This window comes from Prinia subflava, chromosome Z, assembly GCF_021018805.1.
Source record: "Prinia subflava isolate CZ2003 ecotype Zambia chromosome Z, Cam_Psub_1.2, whole genome shotgun sequence".
NCBI lineage: Eukaryota > Metazoa > Chordata > Aves > Passeriformes > Cisticolidae > Prinia > Prinia subflava.
Window position 1 is genome coordinate 96707185 of NC_086283.1, and position 6200 is coordinate 96713384.

Sequence of the window (6200 nt, forward strand, 5' to 3'; positions counted from 1 at the left end):
GGGCTGTTTCAGAGCTGGGCTGGGATTGGTGTGCACAGGATGTGTCTCTTGACCACTTGCCTTTCTTCCCTGCACTGCCTTCTTCCTTTAGACACATCAGTGTTGGCAGTGACTTTCAGGCCGAGCTCCCTGAGCTGCAGAGCACAGCGCCAAGTGAGGATGAAGAGCATGCAAGCCTGGTGTGGAAGCCTTGGGAGGAAGACGACTCGCACAAGGAAAAACCTGACCCAGGTAGCTGGCAAGCTTTTCTTCCACCCCTCAGATACTCGACTGTGTAAAGCCCACCTTTTTTGGTAAAAAGGCAGCTTTTTGCATGTTCTGCTTCTCTCTTTGTAATGCTCATCTTCCCATATGGTTAGAGGCAAGAAGAATGGTTCGCCTTGCAGTAGAGCAAGGAAAAGAACAACTTTCCTGCTCTCCACATTGGTCAGGGCCATTTGCCACTGAAAGAGGGGAGATAAGCCCCTGCTTTTTATTGCAAAACGTTCTTCAAAACGAAAGGCAGCACTACCTGGGCCCTAGGTTCAGCTGCCCCTTTCCTTGCTATCCTGTTCATGCTCTCCAACCTGCCGTCTTTAGCCCTTGTGCTTTCCTCCTCCCTTGCATCACAACCTTTGCCCCTTCTTGGCTCCAGCCTGATTTGCGCTGGGTTTCTGTTGTGCTTGCAGTCAGAGAACTGCTGGACATGGCCAGCTCGCGTGGCATTGCCAGGCCAGAGGCTCAGCTGGAGCTGGCCCTGCACTGCCTGCACCAGGCCTGCGGCAGTGTTCCGGTAAGGAGCGGCTCTTTGGGCACGGGCGAGAGCGCACAGGGAATTCAGAAGGCTGGGCCACTGGCACAGCCTGCCCTGCCTGCTCTGCGAGGAAGGCAGCTGACAAGAAGGGCAGCACTTGCTGCCTGCTTGTCTCCTGCAGCTGCCTCAGGGCTGAGCCCACATGGCTTGAGCAGGGAGAATCTCTGTCCTGGAGGCAGCGCCGCAGGCTCCCACAGCCTGCTGCCTTGGCACTCTGCAGATCTGTGTTCTCCCAGACATGTTCGGGTGGATTGAGGGGAAATTGGCACAAGACTCAGCCAGCTGAGGCAATTCAGGGGGCAGCAAGAGCAAAATCCTGGAGTTGATGAGGAAAATGCCATTTGTGGGGAGCAGGATCAAAGGGCTGGGCAGCAAAAATAGGGACTGGGGGCGAATGGCAATGTTTGACCCCTATGAGATCCAGTGGACTAAATCCCTGCAGAGGCCAAGTAGCTGAAAGGCAGCAGGTGTATTTTCTGGCTCCTTTCTGTGTGGTGGGGAAGCTCAAGCCTTTTCCCCTTTGCTCTTGCAGGAGGCTCTGGAGATGTTCCTGTCAGGGGGGCCTCCCACCCCTCCAGGCCATCCCTTGGCTGATTATCATTACGCAGGTAACCAAAGCACAGCTTGTTCCTTCACTCACACATGCTGCCACCCCCTTCATTGCCATGCCAAGCATTTCTGCTGAAACAAAGAACAGCAGCACAAGGTCTCGTCTTCTCTGGGGCTGGGGAAAGCAGCAGCATCTACTCCTCCAGCCTTTCTTGTTCTCCAGGCTTTTTTCCCTGGGCAATGCCTGCTCCTGTCTTCCTTACTTTCTAAGGGAGCAGACATGGACACAGGCGAATGATGGACGGCGCCAATTTGGTTTTGGTGGCCAGTGGGATCTACTTGAAGTGGCTCGAGGGATGCATTGACCTGCTGCTTTTTCTTGCCAGGCTCTGATAGATGGAGCCCTGAGGAGAAGGAGTCCTTTGAGAAGGCTTTACACACCTATGGCAAGGATTTCCATCTCATCCAGAAGCAGGTAATGGCAGAGGATGTTCTTTCCCCAAGCAGATTGTCAGAAGGCAATGTGGATTCTTTCTGGTACCACCTACTGGAATTCAGTCTCTCTCTTCTCTAAACCCAACAAGATGAAAGAAACATTGCAATGGGACATCAAAGGCCTGTGTGAAAGTGGTGATTCTGCCTCTGCAGCCCTTTTGCTCCTAGCTCTTTGGGAAGACAAAAGGTTGACTGTGTCCCATTTGTCTCATGGCTGTGCTGCTGCTTCCACACCACATTGTGCTGGCAGAACTGGAGTGAACGGGAGAAAGAAAAACTGTGCTCAATGGATTCTATCTTGATCTGTGCATGTCATGTGTTACCACGGAGCAGAATACATGGCTCACTGCATTGCAGAATGCCTCTCTGGCTCCCTATTGATTTCATTTTACACCCTGCTCAATTGACTCCATCATTTCACTTTCTGCTTGACTCCATACTCTGCTTTTTCTCTAATGTAAACTACAGGATGGCCATTTGAGGTTCCTTCTTTTTCTCTTCCCAACAGATTCCCAGCAAGACTGTGGCCCAGTGTGTGGAGTACTACTACTCCTGGAAAAAACAACAGAAACTTGCCTGCACTCCTGCTCAGGTAAGAAAATCCAGACCTGCCAGGAGGGTCAAGAAACTGGCAGAAGGGGGAAAAACCTGCTGCTGAGCCCGCTGGCACCCTGCTCTGCCAGGATCACATCATCCCAGGAGCGGGGAAACGCCCAGCAGCAGATGCTGCCCAGGCCTTCATTGCTCTGCTGCTCTGAAATACGGAATTTTGGAACAGAACTTGACCCAACCAAGCAGTACCGTCACCAAAATGGGCTCTGATGCTCTAGAGACTGGCTTCTCAAGGGCTGGCATCCTTGCTGATTCCAATCACATCCTTCATTCTTCACTGCTTACTAACATCAGCGATCCTGGCTGCATTCATCGAGATGCTGCAGATTTTCAGGGATCTTTTGTACCATCCCAGCAGAGTCCCCAAAACAGAGCTGTTGGTGCAGCTGTGGCTCCACTAAAACTTTCCTGACCAGCAAATCTGAATTTGGTTCACAGAGAGAGAGAGATTCTTTTGAGCAGTAGAAACTGGGTAACCATGTGTCTTCACGTATTGGACTGAATTGAAAACCCAGTCGCTAGGAATTTATGGAGAAAAATGGGGATAAATAGATGGTAGGTAGAGGTTTATAAATAAGAAGTGTAGAAATTCAGATACACATTTGTCCCACCCCTTTGGGATAAAGGAGGTGTTTATTCCTCCAAGTGCTGTCTTTGCACCCCGCCGCAGCCCGACACCAAATCCAGCCCTTTGCTCAGCTCTTTCGGGGTTGGGGGAATTTGCTCAGGCCAACAGATTTTTGCATTGGACACTCTGATTTCCAGCTTTGTGAGTGGAAGGAAAGATTGATGAGGATTCTTTGATTTGCAGAGCATGGGCGAAGCCAAGAGCAGCCCAAGCCGTGCCAGAGCGGAGGATGGGCAGGCAGGGAAGAGAAGGCGCAGCAGGGCCCGCAAGGCGGAGTGTCCCTGCTGCCAAGCGCCCCAGCCGCCCCGGCCGGCGGGAGGCCCCTTCCCGTGCGGGCAGTGCCAACGGTGCGCCACTTCTTCCTCTCCCTGCTCACAGCCTGGCCCTTGGCACTGCAACAGCTTCACCCTGTGCAAAGGCACCCACGCAGGGCAAGCTGAGGCCACTGGCAGCATCGGCCCTGCCCGCCGTGCTCAGCGGTACAACCCGCTGGAAACCCACACAGCGCAGTTCAACCCCAGCACTCACAATGAAACCTTGGGCTGCCCCAACAAGACACAATTCCCACAAGTAGCAATAGATACACTAAAGCTGGGTTTGATGCTGCTGGTCAAGCGTAAAATAAGATGAAGTGAGAGGAGGAAGAAATTTGAAGGAACTGAAACAAGAACGATCAGATTCATGGGGATGATCGATTTATAAATATATCTCCGCCAGAAAAGACAGAAATTCATGGAGAAATGGAAATCTGGGAACTTGGTTTCACGGTGTGTATTGAATTCACAATGGAGGGTTTGTTTCCTATCTTGCAGGGTATTTGAAACCAAGAAGGAAAGGAATGCACACAGGAGAAGACATCACCCACAGAAGGAAGCAGAGCCTGTTCCCAAGAAGAAAAGATCAAATTAGGCCTGCACTTGTCCAGGGCTAGCAAGAGTTAGCTGTTGAGAAGAGTAGATAGAAGTAGGATAGTTTTTAAGAGTTGTTTATTCTTTGATTGACTTTACTAGATAGGCATTTCTCAAGTTATTAGTTAAGGTTCATTAGTATAGATAAAGATTTATTAGTATAATTAGATTTATCAGTAGATATAAGAGGTTTGGTGTTGTTCACTAGGCTTCACCCTTTGTAACATTGTATTTGTTAAGAAAAGATCTGTGTTTCTCATTAAAGCCAAGTTTGTTCCATTTTGTCTTTTGGTCTGTGTGGAATTGGTCAGGCAAGGTTTGTTGCATTGGTTTGGTGTTGCAAAGACAGCATTTGCCCTGAGAGAAGAATGTGGGCACGGGCGTCCTCCCGCAGGCCCAGTCCCTTGCTCAGCGGGCACCACTGACCAAGGTGTGTCCCCATGAGTGCCAGTGAAATCACAGGGCAGTTTCATCCTTTGATTCCTAAAAATCTCAGCTGGCAGTGCAAAGGGAGGCTTTCTTGAATTCAGGACATTGGATCTAAATGAGAGCTCTTGTCTCATGATACTTGGAGGGATAAAAGCTGGGGCTTTAGTTCATTTTTTCGCCAAGCAACAGAGCTTGGTTTAATTTATGGACTTGAGCACCTCTGAGGACTTTTGAAACCTCTCCAATTCCATTAAATTAACATCCACAAGCACTACAAAGAAATCAGGAGTTCAGTTACATTTTCTCTGTGAAGCACCAGCTGGTGGTAGCTGGAAAGTCTGGGATGAGCAGGAATGCCGGGCTGGGGGATGAGATGTACCGGGAGCTCTGGTGGTACCTGAACCGTGGGATGTCCCGGCGGGGCAGGGGCTGCGGGGCTGCAGCGCTGCAAAGCCCCAGAGCAGCGCCGGAGAAGCGGCGGGCTGGGACAGCGGCTCCCGCAGGGCAGGAAAATCAAGCCCAGAATTCCTGCTCCAGGAGCAGACGGTGGGTGATCCCTAGGACGGGGCTCCAGTGATGACAGTGAATTCTCCCCTCGGTCAGGAACACCTGGACTGTGCTCCTTCCGATGCCGAGAGCGAGAGAGCGCAGCCGCCCCCAGCCCCGTCCTTCACCTGCCCCAAAGACGAAACTCCCAGGGATCCAAAGAAATGTGGCCAGGTGCTACACTCCTCTCCTCTGGCCACTTTGTTTTGCTTAAGTACCCATAAGTACCCAGTAGTTAGGTTCCTAGCAACTTATATGAAAAAAACTCTTTAAGTAAAAAAAGAAACAAATCTAACCCCTAACAATTAGTTACTTACTTAGAATAATAAAAATAAAAATCAAATGGCTTCATACATGAAGTGACAAATGAAGAAACGAAAGACATAACATATGGTAATTATAATAAATGGCTTAACTGAAAATTTGTAAAATTAGTACCTCATCACTCATTGTGACTTGTCTGTCTTATTTAGATGGAGATGTCTCACCGCTTTGCTGTAATTTAGCTTTAATAACATCTCTGTTAAGTAAATGCCTGTTGAACAGACAAGCATTACTTAAATAATGGCACTTCAGCAGTGAATTAACTTTCTCCTCTGCAATTAAGTAGCTGTCCATCACATTCATCAGCTCACTAAATCATCTTTCTGTATCTTCATTATTATGTATTAGCCACGTACAGTGGTAGACCATGCAGTAACTACTTTCCAGGATAGGTTTGAGTCCTTTACATACTGATGGTACTGGGGAGGAAAGAGAGGATGGTAGTAACTACTCAAAAATCTGAGGATGGGTGATCTTTAGGGTTATGAAGAACAAAGGCATGTACTTGACTGATACAGTAATAAAATGCTAGGTGGTTATAATGGTGTGTGTACAGCTGCTTTGCTCACATTGCACACACACTTACAAGCTTCCTACTCTGCTCCAGATTTGTCAGATTCAGTTTAGTTATATTTTGCAGTGTTCATTTTGGGATGCAGAACAGCGAGAATAGGACAAAAAGTGTATGATGCTTTTTTCAAATTCTTCCTTGTTACTTACAGTAAATGTCTTTGAAAGCCTGAAATTCACAGAATCACAGTTGTAAAGGGTCAGGTAAAATCATGAGTTGAATGATTTAGATTTTTCATGTACCATGGATCACAAAGCTTTACATGGTTAATCCAGTTTAAGCCAAACACATGGAGTTTAAACCAAACAAGTGGAGAAAAAAAATAACCATTTAGTTTTTATTTGA